Below are 18,528 nucleotides of genomic sequence, written 5' to 3'. Positions count from 1 at the left end.
AACACAGTCACACAAAAGTTCACTGAACTTTCGACTGTCAAGAACGTGGTGACGTACAACACTACGACAAGCCGAGAAAATGAAGTTCAATGCTTCCGAGCATGCGTCGAATTGTTTCCGAGCATGCGTAGGAATTTCACGCATCAGAATTGGTAAAGACTACTGGGATTTCAGATCGGAACTTTTTCCGACCAAAAAATAGAGAACATGCTCTCAATCTTTTGCTGGCTGGAATTCTACCAGCAAAAGTCCGGACCAAAAGCTCTCATCGGACTTTTGCTGGCAGAATTTCCGCTCGTGTGTACGGGGCATTACAACTCTGTGATTTTTTATTTATTTATTTTTTATTGTTTGGCATAAATACACCAACAGCATGCCAATCTGATTTATTACAACTATTCTGATTCATTAACCACTTGCCGACTGCCGCTCGCCAATATACGTCGGCACAATGGCAGCAGTGGGCAAATGGGTGTACCTGTACGTCTCCTTTAATTGGCGGGGCTAGCGGGCGCACGCGCACCGCTGCATACAGTGTGACCGTGCCCACGTGTCACAGAGCCGCAGAATGGGGAAGTGCCTATGTAAACAAGGCATTTCCCCGTTCTGCCTTGTGATATGAGAGAGATCACTGCTCCCTGTCATCAGGAGCAGTGATCGCTGTCATGTGAGTGGAAGCCCCCACAGTTAGAATCACTCCGTAGGACACACTTAGCCCCTTGATCGCCCCCTAGTGTTTAAACCCCTTCCCTGCCAGTGTCATTTACACAGTAATCAGTGCATTTTTATAGCACTGATTGCTGTATAAATGACAATTGTCCCAAAATAGTGTCAAAAGTGTCCGATGTGTCCGCCATAATGTCGCAGTCACAATAAAAATCGCAGATCGCCGCCATTACTAATAAAAAAAAATTAATAATAAAAATGTCATAAAACTATCCCCTATTTTGTAGACACTATAACTTTTGCGCAAACCAAACATTATATTGCTTATTGCGATTTTTTTTTTTTTATTACTAAAAATATGTAGAAGAATACATATCGGCCTAAACTGAGGAAAAAATTAGTTTTTTATATATTTTTGGGGGATATTTATTATAGCAAAAAGTAAAAGATATTGCTTTTTTTTAAAAATTGTCGCTCTTTCTTTGTTTATAGAGCAAAAAATAAAAAACGCAGAGGTGATCAAATATCGCCAAAAGAAATCTCTATTTGTGGGAAAAAAAGGACGTCAATTTTGTTTGGGTGCAACGTTGCACGACTGTGCAGTTGTCAGTCAAAGCGATGCAGTGCCGAATCGCAAAAAAGTGAAGCGGTTAAAAAAGACTTTTTAGGTTGTTTTGGCTAGGACGCCTGATTTTTTTTTTTAACAAGTGGTCAGCTTCTTACCAATTGGGCAATGATAAAAGATTCATAGTGTGGTTTTTGAACTTTTTTTTCCTAGTACCACAATGTATTGTCTTAAATAATTAATAAAATGTTAAACTATTATGTACAAAAACAATGTAAAAACACAGTTTACTATGCCTCAGTTATGAATGAACAAAGTCAGTGATCAGTACGGATTACTGACTCTATTCATTAAGATAGGGAAGGGGCCAGTAAATGACATATTTACTAGTCCCTTCCCAGGTCTCCACCCTTAAGATCCCCCACAGCACCCAGTGGGTAAGGGGAGGGGGAACCCGGCAGCGCTTTGGGATATGAGGGGAGTGGGGGAGTACAGAAGAGCCCGATCACAGCAGGAGGTGGATAGGAGGGGTGGCAGGCAGCTTGTAGAGCAATCTATCCCCCCCATTTTCAGCCTTGCAATGGCTGCAGGAGGAAAATGGGGGGAATCAGTTCCTCTATATGCCACCCCTCCTATCAAGGTGTACAGGGGGGCTGCATGGGCCCCCTGGAGCATAGGTCCAGTCGCAATTTTTACCCTTGCAAGCCCTGTGCATTCGCCCCTGCGAAAACGTAATAATAACATGCAATTCCAGGCTGTGGTTTACAAAGCAAGCAAAAAAAGATTCTTTCTTGCATTAAAAGAGGTATGGACTCCAGAGAGAGATATATCATTTTGCCCCTGTACAAATCATTAGTAAGACCTCATCTGGAATATGTAGTTCAGTTTTGGGCACCAGTTCTCAAAAAGGATATCGGGGAACTGGAGAAAGTGCAGAGAAGGGCAACCAAACTGATAAGAGGCATGGAGGAGCTCAGCTATGAGAAAAGATTAGAGGAACTGAATTTATTCTCTCTTAAGAAGAGAAGATTAAGTGGGGATATGATCAACGTGTATAAATACATATATGGTCAATATAGTGTTGAGTTATTCACTTTAAGGCCATCACAGCGGACAAGGGGTACTCTTTACATCTGGAGGAAAAGAAGTTTAATCTCTAAATACAGAAAGGTTTCTTCACAGTAAGAGCTGTGAAAATGTGGAATAGACTCCCTCCAGAGGTGGTTCTGGCCAGCTCAGTAGATTGCTTTAAAAAAGGCCTGGATTCTTTTCTAAATGTACATAATATAACTAGAAGATGATGACAGGACATACAGAAAGCAAAAGCAGAACAGAGTTAAAAGCAATATGCATATGAATATGGGCTCATTGAAACAAGAAATAGCACATAATCTATAACTTGATTTGCAGTATTTTGGAGAATATATATGCCACCTGCATCAGTAACTGTCCCCCAAAAATGACACACTAATAACATTGTATAGACACTCTCTAGGCCTAATTTAGGTTGCAGTTGATTAGAGTGATTCTAAAGGCAGAAGGTTTTTTACCTTAATGCATTCTATGCAGTAATATGAAAAAAAGAGCTTCTGCAAGCAGCTCCCCCAGCCCCCTTATAATTACCTGAGTCTGATCTTGATCCAGCAATGTGCTTGAGAGCATTGGCTCCCGCTGCTCTCAATAATAGCCAGTGAGGAGGGACTGGAGGGAGGGGCCGAGCTGCGCTCTGTGTGTCTTATGGACACAGTGAGTCTGCTCAGTAGTGAGCATGCAAGCGGCTTGCTATGAGAGCACTCATCAGGGGGGAGGAGCCAGGAGCGGTGATAGGGGACCGGAGAAGGGTAGGATCGGGGCTGTTCTGTACAAAACTACTGCACAGAGCAGGAAAGTATAACATGTTTGTTTTTTTGATAAAATGTTATCCTTTACAACAGGGGTGCCCAACCTTTTGAAGAGCGAGGGCCACTTAAGCAACTTAGTAACCGGTCGCGGGCCATAATAAGCGAAGGGGGCAGATGACAGGTCCGTGTCCACTCTGCATATGCAAAGCAGACACAGCCCACTCTACTCTATGGGCCCTCTGATATGATCCACTCAGATGGAAGGAGACGGATCCCCTTCTGTTTTTTTAGTGGATCGAATTGGAGGTAGGCAGGTGTAGCGTTCGTTTATATCTGCTGATCCATAGAGGTGAATGAAGGGTACGATTTGGTTGGACCAATCGTGTGAAAGGGGCCTAAGGCTGCTTTTACACTGATGCGCTAAGGTTTACCCACACCACGGGTGCAGCACAGTGGACCTGTGGCTTTCCTGTGGGTTAGCTGCACTTTGCCATAGACTTCTATTATATCCTGCAGGTGTAGTGCACTTTCTGAACGTGCACCAAACCCGCAGGTAAAAACAGAAGTCTACGGTTCAGTGCAGGTAACCTTAAAGGTAGCCCATACACTGTGATTTTAGTAATAAACTTACCTTTAATAACAGTCTTCCATTCAGGTATTGCCAGCTGTTGCCATCCCAGGCAGAGTGCATTTGGTATCACTCCACCTATGACAAGAGTCGGTGCTATACAGGAAGCATCGGCTTATGTGGCTCTGGTCTACAGCCGCTTGCTTCCTCTATCGCTGGCTTCATTCACAACTCTGATGCTCTGGGATGGTGGGTCGGCAACCCGCGATCTGGGCTTGCCAACGTGCCACCCCAGAGCAGGAGGTAGCGGGCCACATCAGAGGGGTCCGTGGGCCACATGTGGCCCAGGGGCCACTGGTTGGGCACCCCTGCTTTACAATCACTTTAAACTCTCATTAGGCTTTCAGGTCAAGGATAAAACTGGAGGTGCTTAAAGTAGCCTAAAAGACAGACATATCAACTCCATGCAAACTGCATTTGTTCTACATTGAACTGCCACTTTAAATTTCACCGATCTGCTAGACTTGTGCAGAACAGAAAAAAAAATATTGTTTCATATATATTTGTTATGTTACTAATTTTGTTTTGTTTCGTAACTTGTTTAGTATGGTTTTGTAATTCGTTAAATTTTGTTTGTTTGTTTATTATTTTTCCCCCCACACATTCAACCCGGAAATCAAGCCTTCACGGAACCAGCGGCTGTATGAACTAATCAGGTGGATTTCACGCATTTACTTATACCTGCTGTTCACTCCGGGTGCCAGGACATTAGGCACTCATATATGTGAGTTGAATAACTTTATCTTTTTTGGAATAAAAAGCTCTTTATCAACGGTATTGCGTAATGAGGCTTTTTCTATTATATCTATTCATATGAGGAGCATTCACCGCAGCCAATCATCGGACCAGAGGACATCCACAGGGGTCACCCCGGACGGGCATTGACCTAACTAGCGATAGTTAGTCCACTCCCAGGGGTGAGTGCACATCCAACAGGGGGGGCACCCTATTTAAGCACTTAAGAAGCACGGAATCATCCATCTATTATTCAAGTCACAGCACTGGATACTGTTCCACTAGCACAAGCACCTTTTTTTAAGTGGGGACTGTTTTGTATTAATTTTATTGATTGTTACCAGTGTATCACCTATATTTAATACCTGTATGTAATTTTTTAGCATGTAGCGCGGTATACTTTTTTATCATTTATTAATTGTTCACACCAATTTCACACTGCAGCTGCTTTAATTATATGGTAAAGCAATTCTTTTTTTTTTTTATCCATATTAACACATACATGAGGTTTTTTCACTTACTTTCATCCTTTGGCGCTTTGGTTCATTTTCATTCTTTCTATTCTTCACACAAAATTAGAATCGGTCGATCATTTTTCAACCGATCCGAGTTCTAGTCGTTCTGAAAATTTGGAATTCGTTAGAAAACAAATAAACAAAGTTAATTTTACTTTAAATTACTATTCATTGCTATTTAGTTCAGAGATTCGGATACATCTGAATCTACAAATAGCCAAAAATGTGTCCGAATTTGTAAATTTGTATTCAGACTGAAGCTCATTGCACATATCTAAAATCTGTAGTAAAATATTTGGTGTAAGAGCATACCAATGCGATCTGTTATACACCACACCATCTCAGAGTGTGGCATGAACACTTTTTGTTTTCCCTTGGGGGCTTTGCACCCAGTGCTAATCACTGAGACCCAATTCTGCCCAAAAGATTCTAAATCTTGGAGAAAGGTGGCAATTTGCCAATTTTACCAGTAGTATAGAAGAGAAGGCTTACTTACAGGACTATGGACTTTTTTTTTGCTGTTGTGACCTCTCTAACATGAATTTGTAACAATTAGCGTATTTATCGGCGTATCACACTCACAGGCGTATAACACGCACATTCATTTTAAGAGAGAAGTTTCAGGAAAAAAACTTAAATTTCAAATAAGAAACTTTGAAGCAAAATAATGCCGCGTACACACGAGCGGACTTTACGGCAGACTTTGCCCGGCGGACGGGATTTCGTCGGACAATTCGATCGTGTGTGGGCTCCAGCGGACTTTGGTCAAAAGTTGGACTGACTTAGATTTGAAACATGTTTTAAATCTATCCGACGGACTCTTCTTTCTAGCGGACAAACCGGTTATGTGTGTGCTAGTCCAACGGACTCAAACTGACGCATGCTCTGAAGCAATTACAAGACGGAAGCGCTCGATCTGGTAAAACTAGCCTTCGTATTGTAGCTAGCACATTCCTCTTCTGTGATCTTTTAATACAGCACTTTTTTTTTCTTTATAATGTGAGAGGAATTAAGTTGTTTTGGTGCTTTATATTCACACAGAGTTCTCACAAACTACTTTCTTCATGATTTATCCTCAAGCCATGATTAATATGATATTTTTAAAAAGCCAGATCTCCATAAATAAAGTATTAAATTAGATTTTGGACTCATCTTTTTTTTTTTTTTTTTTTTTTTATTTAAACACTATCTATTTTCCAATGTGTGCTAAATTATACAAAATGTTTTTTTTTTTTTGTTTTTATTTTATTTTTGTAGTTTCAAGTTACCACAATAACCTTAATATTTTGTGTTGTTTTAATGAACCTTAATGAGGTTGGTGTCCCTTGTTAATTAGACATAGGGGGATTTATTTTCCAAAGGCAAATTCATTTTTCACTACAAGTGCAAATTGTACTTGGAATTGCACATAAAGAGCATTTGGAAGTGCATTTGCTGTGGATCCGAGGGGCACATGCAAGGAACCAAAAAAAAAAAACCTTTTTCTTGCACATGAATGTATGATAAAATCAGCAGAGCTTCCCCTCATTTCAGCTGTTCCCCTCAGATTTACAGTGACTGCACTTCCAACAAGTACACTTGCAGTGCAATTTCTAAAGTGCACTTTTCACTAGTACTTTGCACTTGATTTTCTAAATGATTTAGCCTTTTGGAACAAACACACATAGGGATTGATTTACTAAAGGGAAAAAGACTGTGCACTTTGCCCTCTGCAGTTGCCCTCTGCAAGAGCAGTTGCTCCAGAGCTTAGTAAATGAGCAGAAGCTCTGCTGACTTCCATCATCCAATCATGTGCAAGCAAAATTGCTGTTTTTTGAATTTTCCTTACACAGGATTGGGTACTCTTTGCAAAGTCAAGCCTTACCTCATTTACTAAGCTCTGGAGCAATTGCACTTGCAGAGGGCAACTGCACTCTGCAAAGTGCACAGTCTATTTGCTTTTAGTAAATCAACCCCATAGTCTTTTTGACCTGTACCTGCCTACTCCCAAACAAAATGTTGTTTTGTAATCAAAACACACAGTCAATAATGTAAGGTAACTAAAAATTCCATTTATTTTGGTAAAAAAAAAATTAGGAAGGCAACACTGGAGACACTTTTGGAATCTGTGAAGCCTTTCGTCCCCCAGGACACACATCAAGTTTGAGGACAAGAAAATTGGTCTCTTGGGACTAGAGAACACAGGGAGCACAGTCAGAAGAGACAGAAGCCAGGCAATCACTTTCGACTCTTCCGTGGAGCCTTCCCTGCACGCTTCTCTGCAGCCTTCCCTCCATGCTTCTCTGCAGCCTTCCTTGGAGGCTGTGCCTCTGGTGGTGTACTTGGGGCAGGAGGAGGAGGAGGAGGAGGAGGAGTGGCTTCATCTGCTAGATAGGTTGTAGCAGTAAGCTCCCCTCTTAAGCCCTTCTGATAGGCCTGACAAATCAGACCCTCACAGAGGAGGCGTTGCCCCTTTTCCAGTTCCAGCAATCTGTTGGCCATATATGTCCCATACGCCTCCTCTGCATTGGGTGGTGTGCTTATTATTTTGTTTGCTTCACGAATGAGGGCTAGGGATTCCTCCTCAGTTTGTGTCATTCTTCTGGGCCTTTTGGTGATAATGCGGAGGGGAGGCACCTGACACTCCGTGCGGCTTCTACTGGGCCCAGCCACAGCCTCCTCCTCTCTCCTACTGGGCAAGGCCTCCTCCTGGCTGAGGTCATCCTGTGTCAAAAAAAGGGACATAGCTATAATTTTGGGTTACGCAGTCACAGCTTATGACTTGCAAATCTAATTCTAAACAAATAGTAAAGACTATCTATTTGACCCCACCATTATTCCAGCTAATCAACAATATCTGTATATTTGTGGCCATTACTGTCTAGTGATATGTCTACATATTAATATTTGTGATGAAGTCATTTTTTATGAAGCACTTAAAAATTTGAGACGTTAACATCATTAATATATACACAATCACAAATTCAACAAAAATGGATACCTGGCTGAAGCTGGGAGCATCCACTTCATCAAGGATGAAAAGGCCCGGTTCTTCCTGGGACTCCTCAGCTGGGGTGTAGGTGAATGGAAGGCTGGAGGGAAGAGTGGGGGGAAGGCTGGAGGGAAGGGTGGGGGGAAGGGTGGGGGGAAGGGTCGAAAGTGATTGCCTGGCTTCTGTCTGGTCATCCAGGAATCGCAGTTTGTGGTAGTACCACAGCTTGGGTACATATACTTGGTCGGCTGCTGCTCTGGATCTGAGCGACTCCTGGATTTTATTGTGTTCCCGCTTATACATGTTTCGCAAGATACCAATTTTCTTGTCCACAAACTTGAGGTCTGCCTGGGGGACTCGAGTCTTCACAAATTCTAAAAGTGTGCCTAGTGTTGCCTTCCTTACATCTCTATTGTAATATAGTGGGTGTTTGACCTCCCACAGGTTTTTAGTTTTCCTGATATAAATCTATAAATCTGGACAAAAAATCTTCCTCCTTAAAGGGATTCATTTTTGCTGAAAGACAAGACACAAGATCAAAACTGTTATGTCAGTCAGAACTCCCAGGATTATTTTTTGAAGAATCTAGGGGACACATATACACACACACACACCAAACACATTCACCAAACACACACACACCCCCACGTTTAATCTTACCTTCGTTTCTGATGCACGCTACTTCCGCACGGACATACGTAAGCCATCGTAATAGCTTTATATACACTGCGCATGTGTCATGCTCCGCCTGCGTCGCCCGCCCCTGGCGTTCTTTAGTACGATTTGTCCTCGCCCCTTCACTCTTCATTGCGCAGTGGGAGTATATCGAGAAAGATGGCGGAGAGATTAAGTGGAAGTAGCGCGGAGGAAAGCCTGGAGCCACAAGCATCCACATCCAGGAGGAGTTATAAGGCCACCAACATGGCTTTTGAAGAGATGGTGGAGATGGTGTCCATATTGAGAAGGGAGAACTACGATGGGAAAAAAGGACCGTACACACGACCGAATATGCGTAAGGACAAAATAATGTCCTCAGTCCTCAGTTGTTCGAAAGAACAATTGAGGAAGCGGTGGTCTGACATCAAAAGTAGGGAGCCAGAACAATATTGGCGAATAAAGAAGCTGCTTAAAAAAAGTAAGTACTTGTTGTGTGTTCCTAGTGAGATACTTAACTTGCATGCTGATCCATATGTTTTTCATTTATACAGCATCGTTCGTAAAGACCGTTCTTTGTAAAATATATATTATACTAAGAAACTGACGTTATTTTTTCACCAAATACGACGTTACAGGGTTGGACATACATTTAGGTCTTAATAATTTGTCGTATTCCCAAAATTTGATGATGTGGTGTAGATGTGTTTGAAAATATAATGCTTCTTCAAAAATGGTTCAGTGTAATGTAAGGACAGGACACGGCAGCTGTTTCCACATCTGGACTCCCGAGCACTAGTGTACTATGTGACCATAAATACATTTGAGGGGTAATACACATAGGAGATCATTGAGGTGTCTGCATCTGTGAAACTTGCATGAAAATGTGTCTTGTTTAGAATTGTTGTTCAGAGGGAATTTAGATCCTGTCTTCTAAATTTTTGTGGACTAAAAAAGGCAATTGTCCACAACTCATAACCAACGTTTCATATTAATTTTTAACATAAAAAATATGACTGTGTTTTAACTATAATTTTTGTTCAATTATCATAGGGGAGAAAAGACTCAGACAACAGTCCAAGGATCCCAGGACCCCCCCCAAGTCACCAGCCTGAAGTTGAAGATACCCCATGCCCCAGCCCAAGACCACGCCCACCCGACGAGCTGGAGGAAGGAGGGGTGGAGGAAGTGTGGGAGCTTTCAACCCCACCAAGTGAGTGACTGACACCCCAGCTTAAGGTAATCTATTTAGGCGTGCATATTTTAACCCATTTTTTTATCCACACTTTTTAGGTGAGGTTCTGGTTGTGGTAGGCCAAGCGGAAGAGCCATTCAGCACAGACAGTGCACAACGCCTTATTGGCCAGATAATGTTGTGGAATGGCCAAATAGATCGAATGCGTGACCAAATTGAGAGCATGAAAATGCGGCTGGACACCATGCAACAGGAAATGAAGAACACGATTGATGTTTTGGGCAGAATATAATAACGTTTTGCCTAAAAACATCAATCATGTTCTTCATTTCATTGTCAAGTTTGTTTTTTGTTACAATTTAGAAGTTTTTCCATTAAAAATAAACCAATTTGCAGATGCACACAGTGTGTCATCATGTGCTATCTTCCATCAGGTGATATCCATGTACTTGTTTTGTGTTTGCAACCCCTTCATCCTAAAAATGTTTATTTGTGAGAGGAACAAAGGGATTGCACACACAAAACACGTACATTGATCCCCATGATGGGAGATAGCACATGTTGACGTGAACCTTTTTTAATACACAATTTGTAGCATCTGCAAATTTGTGCCTTTACAAGGGTGACATCACCAGAACCGTTATTCACACATGTTGAACTTTGTAAGTTCTTTTTTTTTATGTATGTTTTTAAAAACACTGTTGTTAAGTGTAAATTTGTAAACAAGGTCTATTTTTTTTTAAATATGCCTTAAAGAACCAAAAAAATATATATATTTTCCAAAAAATATATATATATATTTTCCAAAAAATATATATATATATTTTCCAAAAAATAAAAAAAATATTTTCCAAAAAAACAAACAAAAAAACCCCCAAAAAAATATTTAACCCAAAAATGCACCTTTCAATGTGCACACAGTAAAATGATTTAACTACTAAAATGTGTGTGGCTGATTATTTATCAGTAAGATGTTTTGCTAATTTTTGTGTGGTTACAGTGACAAAGGGCCTTATTAAATAAAGGGAAATGCACTTGCCACTACTACAAGTGCACTAGGAGACAGACAAAACTAAATGCAAACAAGAATAAAAACAAGATATTTGAGCCAAAATGTGTTTTATTTATTTTTTTAAGAAATTAGAGCTCTTCTTGTATAGCAATGGCCCCCCGACCATTAAAATAATTGACATATCGGTCACGCACTTGACGTGCGGTTTGGGGGGCCAAGCCAATACGGCCAATTTCCAGGCCTGTGAGAGTTTGGTCAACTCCAAGTCCGGCCTCAGGCCCAACAGATGTCATATATGTAGTGGAATGCCTTCTTAAAAAATTATGGAGTATGCAGCAAGCCAGTATGACATGATTTAGTTTATAGTCCACCAGATTTATGGCCGAGAGGAACAAACGGAACCGGCTTGCCAGAATCCCAAAGGCATTCTCCACAACTCTTCTTGCTCTGGCCAGCCGGTAATTAAACACCCTCCTCTCAGGGGTGAGTGTCCTTTGGGGGAACGGCCTCATCAAGTGCTCGCCGAGAGCAAACACTTCATCAGCGATAAAAACTGAGGGGAGTCCATCCACATTCTGGTCATCAGGTGGCAATCCCAGGCCACCAGTCTGGAGACGCTGGCACAGCTCAGTCTGTGCAAAGACTCCTCCATCAGACATCAGGCCGTTCTTCCTCACGTCCACAAACAGAAAGTCCAAATGTGCCGACACCACCGCCATCAAAACTACACTATGGAACCCCTTATAGTTGTAGAAATAAGACCCCGAATGGGGTGGTGGCACAATGCGGACATGCTTCCCATCAATCGCCCCGACACAGTTGGGAAAGTCCCAACGGTCAGCGAACTGGGAGGCCACAGTCTGCCATTCCTGTGTACTGGAAGGAAACTGTGGAGTAAAACCAAAAAAAAATAAGATAAGTACTTTTAAACATAACCTGGCTATCAGATTACACAAAACATTCTTGAACAACAGCAGTCGAACATTATTAATATGCTTTTTTGTTAGTTTAATTAGAAAAAACATAAGGCCCACTTATAAGATTACTCACCCCCTCTGATGGCCCATTGAACAATTTTAATGTGGGGGGAGGGGTACTAATTAGGGTAAAAAACACACCTGACAGTTTCAAACATTTGAGGGGGTGGGGGAGGGGTACTAATTAGGTTAAAAAACACACCTGACAGTTTCAAACATTTGAGGGGGTGGGGGAGGGGTACTAATTAGGGTAAAAAAACACACCTGACAGTTTCAAACATTTGAGGGGGTGGGCTACTAATTAGGTTAAAAAACACACCTGACAGTTTCAAACATTTGAGGGGGTGGGGGAGGGCTACTAATTAGGGTAAAAAACACACCTGACAGTTTCAAACATTTGAGGGGGTGGGGGAGGGGTACTAATTAGGGTAAAAAACACACCTGACAGTTTCAAACATTTGAGGGGGTGGGGGAGGGCTACTAATTAGGGTAAAAAACACACCTGACAGTTTCAAACATTTGAGGGGGTGGGGGAGGGGTACTAATTAGGATAAAAAACACACCTGACAGTTTCAAACATTTGAGGGGGTGGGGGAGGGGTTCTAATTATGTTAAAAACACACACTTGACAGTTTCAAACATTTGAGGGGGTGGGGGAGGGTCAAACAGTACAATGGAGCTGACAATATACATTGTTCAAGGGACTATAGGCTAGAGATATAAATGGACCCAGGATTGCATGGTGGGGAGGTTATTGAAGGTAAATATTCATGTAAGGCAAAAAAGGATTAATGTAAAAAAACAGGCATGCATGAAGATAAAGGGGACATTCACAGCATATTCCAAGCATGGTAATTAGGTAACGAGGACATTTAGACAATACATTAGCAAACATTTAATACATATCATGTAATGTTAAAGGATAAAACTTACCTTCATATAGTCCTTCTGCAGGACCTGAATGATGGCAGAACAAGTCTCTGGGATTAGTATCCCCAGAGCCTGGGGGGAGATGCCTGTCGAGAACTTTAAGCCCTGAAGACTTCTCCCAGTCGCCAAGTAACGTAAAGTGGCAACTAGCCTCTGCTCCCCACTGATGGCTTGCCTTATGCAGGTATCCTGCCTGCTGATATAGGGGGTCAGCATAGCCAGCAGGCGTTCAAAAACGGGGTCCGTCATCCAGAGATAATTCCTGAAATCCTCAGGATTATTCTCACGGATCTCACGGAGCAAAGGCACATGCGAGAATTGGTCATGCTGGCGCAGTTCATCCATGAACTCCTCCTGGCCCTGTTCATGGACTGGACTCGGGTCAAAGTATTAACCCCGACACCAAGTCCCCACGCAGCACGAACTCGAGAATGAGTACCTCCACGCGACATGGCTTCAAACAAACAAACTGGTCAAACAAACAAACTTATAACAAACGCACTGAAGAACAGCAAGAAGCCTATAAAGAACGACCTGAAAATCAGGAACGAGCGGACCAGAACGGCCTGCTAGGCAGGTTATGAACTGACCAACACGCACTGAAAAGCAGATACAAACCTCACAAGCACAAACTGAACCGCAGAAAACGATCAAAATAAACTGAAGTGTGAAAAGCGCGAATCGTCTCTAACCAAACTTCTACTAACACCAGATGAACACGAGATTAGCAGAAGGAGCCCAAAGGGTGCCGTAGTGGGGCTTGAACTTCCTTTTTATAGTCCCGTCGTACGTGCTGTACGTCACTGCGTTCAAAACCAGCTGACTTTTGGAGTGAACGTGTGTGTCCAAGTCCGTCCGTTTTGAAGTCCGGAGCTCTTAGCGGACAAAGTACGGAGAAAAGTCCGCCGAGCAAAGTCTGCCGTAAAGTCCGCTCGTGTGTACGCGGCATAAGGGTCAGTGCCCATCTGCAGCCCCATCATTGCCATCAATGCAGCCTGATCAATGCCCATCTGCTGCCTCACAAATGCCATCAATGCAGCCTCATCAGTCCACATCAATGCAGCCTCACAAGTGCCATCAATGCAGCAGCCTCACCATTGCCTTCAATGCAGCAGCCTCACCATTGCCATCAATGCAGTAGCCTCACCATTGCCTTCAATGCAGCAGCCTCACCATTGCCTTCAATGCAGCAGCCTCACCATTGCCTTCAATGCAGCAGCCTCACCATTGCCATCAGTGCAGCAGCATCAACATTGCCATCAGTGCAGCAGCCTCACCATTGCCATCAGTGCAGCCTGATCAATGCCCATCTGCAGCTCAGAGGGGACAGGGAGGGGGGCGGAACGAGTGCCAACAGATTACATACAGTGAGAATCTCCTATGATAGACAGAACAGTGGTCCAATGGCAGCCAAGGAGATGGGACTTCCTATTACAGAGGCCGCCAAGTAAACAGGAGATTCTCACTGTATGCAATCTGATGACGCTCGTCCCGCCCCCCTCCCTGTCCCCTCCGAGGCAGCTAAAATTGAAGTATCGGCGCATAACACGCATGCTATACATGCTATTTGCACCCGATTTTCGGGGTGAAAAAGTGCATGTTATACGCCAATAAATGCAGTATATACACATATCTGATCTGGTCTGCTTTATGTATTGATTTTTAGTCCCAGTTCAGCAATGTTCCAAAGTATGTGATAAAAATTGACTGGAAAAAAATCTCCACCAAGTTTTATATACCTTTCAATAAAGTGCTTTCACCTTGCTCAGAAATAACAATGTCATTCTCCATGTCACTCTGCTTCACATTCCATAAAACTGTGTAATGAATTCAAATTTCCTTTAGCACTTGGGTCAGTGGAGATGAAATGCCATGGGTTGGCCCTCATGGATTTGGCTGTCAGATAGGAAAAGAAAACCAAGAAGTAAAATGAAATTTTAAATTATGTATACTCTCTGATAAATCCCCTGCTAAACCTATCACACTGAGCGAGAGACATCTGTTTGAAATGAAACTCTATATCAAGGGAATCGAACAATGTGCGCTGTTTACCAACATTCTCCTGTATTATAATGTATTCTACTGCATGTCAGCAACGAGCAAGCCATTTGTTTATTTAATATTGTATATTTCCTAACAATCTATAGTGCAGATTAGATGATACCAAATCCCACAAAGGCTATTTATTTGCCAATTGCCTGTGATTTGTTATTCCGCGAATGTCATGCAGCATCAATCTTGTTCAGGTTTTTCATCGTCTTATAAAATTTGAAAATTGGGAAAAATAAATAAGGTGAACAAATCTGTGTTTTACAAGGGAATGTAAAATATACTGATGTGAGATAATAAAAAAGAGGCAATCAAAGTGTTACTGTGTCTGGTGAAATGAGGCAGAATAACATATGATGGAATGCTTCAAATATAAGGCCTCATAAATACTGATAGTGGTGTCCCCTTTTCATATGTTGACCGTCTTCTTGCTTACAGTACATGATATGTAAAGATTAATAGAAGGGGCCAACCTGGTGAGAGGTAAAGCTCTCAGTGGAAGAGGCAAGGTTCCTGCCCCCCAATAACAGAAGTGTTCTCCAAGAAATCACAAAGTATGAAAGTGATGTGCCAGGTGTACCCTGTGTGCTACCAGAATCACTTGTTAGTTAACCACTTAAGGACCGAGCCTCTTTCTGAGATTTGTTGTTTACAAGTTAAAAACATTTTTTTTTTGCTAGAAAATTACTTAGAACCCCCAAACATTATACATTTTTTTCTAACACCCTAGAGAATAAAATGGCGGTCGTTGTAATACTTTCCGTCACACCGTATTTGCGCAGCGGTCTTACAAGCGCACTTGGGAAAAAATAAAATTTTTGTATTAAAAAATAAGACAACAGTAAAGTTAGGCCAATTTTTTTTATATATTGTAAAAGATAATGTTACGCTGAGTAAATTGATACTCAACATGTCATGCTTCAAAATTGCGCCTGCTCGTGGAATGGCAACAAACTTTTACCCTTAAAAATCTCCATAGGTGACGTTTAAAAAAATTCTACAGATTGCATGTTTTGAGCTACAAAGGAGATCTAGGGTTAGAATTATTGCTCTCGCTCTACCGATCGCAGCAATACCTCACATGTGTGGTTTGAACACCGTTTTCATATGCGGGCGCTACTCAGGTATGCGTTCGCTTCTGCACGTGAGCTCGGCAGAGCGCGTTTAAAAACTTTTTTTTTTTCTTTTTCTTTTTTTTTATATATTTTACCTTTTATTTTATTTTTTTACACTTTTCTTTAGAAAAAAAAATGGTGTCACTTTTATTCCTATTACAAGGAATGTAAACATCCTTTGTAATAGAAAAAAGCATGACAGGACCTCAGATCTAACATTTAAGCTAAAATGCAGTAAAAAAAAAAAAATTGTCATTTGAAAAAAATAAATGTAAAAAAATGGCCCTTTAAGGGCTATGGGCGAAAGTGACGTTTTGACGTCGCTTCCGCCCTGCAATGGTATGGAGATGGGCGGGCCATCTTCCCCTCACTCATCTCCATGCCTAGCAGGAAGAGGATGTGATCGCCTCCGCCGCTGCCGACGGCTCCGATAAGCGGCGTAGGGCACCAAAGCGCGGCGGGAGGGGGGGCCACCCGCCGCCAATAAAAGTGATCTTGCGGCTAATCCACTGCAGAGACCACTATTATCGGAAACCGGACCGCCCGCCAAAGAAGATGATACCAGGGTTATGGCAGTTAGCTGCTGCCATAACAAAGATATTCCTCTTCAAAATAAGGACTTATATCGGCGTGCGGCGGTCCGGAAGTGGTTACAACAGAGTGTTTAACAATACATGCAATTTTAGAGCTATTCAAAGAAAGTCTGAGTGCTGTTCACACCAGATGCAGTTCCGTGCACTTTTTTCTCTGCACTAAAAATGCATGCAGTATTTTCCATGTATTCCAATGGCTCTAATTCACACCAGTGCAGTCCGTTTCTGGTCAGTTTTCGGTGCAGAAAAAATAGTACAGCATGCTGCATTTGTTCTGCACAGAACTGTACTGGAACCTAGCAAATTGTATCAAAAATGCACTGGAACTGCGTGTGGTGTGAACCGTAAGCAAAAACGGATTTTTGTGGTGTGAACTGGCCCTAAAATTGCATGCAGTGTTTTCCATGTATTCCAGTGGGTCTAGTTCACATCAGCGCAGTCAATTCCAGTCAGTTTCCGGTGCAGAAAAAAAGTGCATGGAACTGCATCTGTTGTGAACTGGCCCTGAAAGTGTAGGAGGTACTAGACATGTGCAGAACGAAAAAAAAAATTTGTTTCATTTCAATTGGTTATTTGCATAAATTTGTTTAGTTAATTTTGTTTAATTTGTTTTTGGAAATCGTTTCGTTTATTCGAGTTTGAATCAATTCAAATTTTCCAAATTGGGTCGAATTGAACTCAATTCGACCCAATTTGGAAAATTAGAATCAATTTGAATTCCATTCAAAATCTAATTTATTCTATTTGAAATTTGAATTTTGGAATATCGTTATATTCGTTCTATTCCATTCTATTCTATTGTTTTTTTCTATTCTATTCTATTATTTTCAATTATTTAATTTTCTTTTCTATTCTTTTCTATTATATTCTATTCTTTTCTATTCTATTCAAATTCATATGTATTCTATTCACAATTCAAATTTTGGAAGATGGTTATATTGTTAGATTCTTTCTATTCCATTCTATTCTATTGTTTTTTTTCTATTCTATTCTATTTTCTATTATTTCATTTTCTATTCTATTTTGTTCTATTCTATTATTTTCTATTCTATTTGAATTCAAATTTATTCCATTCAAATTTGAATTTATTCTATCTGAAATTCTAACTCCAGAATATGGATATAGTATTTCTATTTTATTCTATTCTATTCTATTGTTTTTATCTATTCTGTTCTATACTTTTATTTTCTATGCTATTCTTTTCTATTCTTTTCTATTCTATTCAAAATTCAAATTTTGGAAAAGGTTATATTCTTTCCATTTTATTCTAGTCTATTCTTTTTTTATTCTATTCCTTTATTTTCTATTCTATTTTATTATGCACTTTTCTATTCTATTTAGTTCTGTTTTACGCTATTCTTTTTTATTCTATTCTATTCTTTTCTACTCAATTCCTTTATTTTCTATTCTATTTTATTCTGTTCTTTTATTTTATATTCTGTTCTGTAACCAAATAAGTTTATCTTTGTCTCATCAGACCACAGGTCATGGTTCCAGTAATCCATGTCCTTAGTCTGTTTGTCTTCAGCAAACTGTTTGCGGGCTTTCTTGTGCATCATCTTTAGAAGAGGCTTCCTTCTGGGACAACAGACATGCAGAACAATTTGATGCAGTGTGCGGCGTATGGTCTGAGCACTGACAGGCTGACCCCCCACCCCTTTACCTCTGCAGTAATGCTGACATCACTCATATGTCTATTTCCCAAAGACAACCTCTGGATATGACGCTGAGCATGTGCACTCAACTTCTTTGGTCAACCATGGTGAGGCCTGTTCTGAGTGGAACTTGTCCTGTTAAACCGCTGTATGGTCTTGGCCACCGTGCTGCAGCTCAGTTTCAGGGTCTTGGCAATCTTATCATAGCCTAGGCCATCTTTATGTAGAGCAACAATTCTTTTTTTCAGATCCTCAGAGAGTTCTTTGCCATGAGGTGCCATGTAGAACTTCCAGTGACCAGCATGAGAGAGTGAGAGCGATAACACCAAATTTAACACACCTGCTCCCCATTCACACCTGAGACCTTGTAACACTAATGAGTCACATGACACCAGGGGAGGGAAAATGGCTAATTGGGCCCAATTTA

Source organism: Aquarana catesbeiana, linkage group LG01, assembly GCF_042186555.1.
Source record: "Aquarana catesbeiana isolate 2022-GZ linkage group LG01, ASM4218655v1, whole genome shotgun sequence".
Classification (NCBI taxonomy): Eukaryota; Metazoa; Chordata; class Amphibia; order Anura; family Ranidae; genus Aquarana; species Aquarana catesbeiana.
This window is presented reverse-complemented; position numbering follows the sequence as displayed.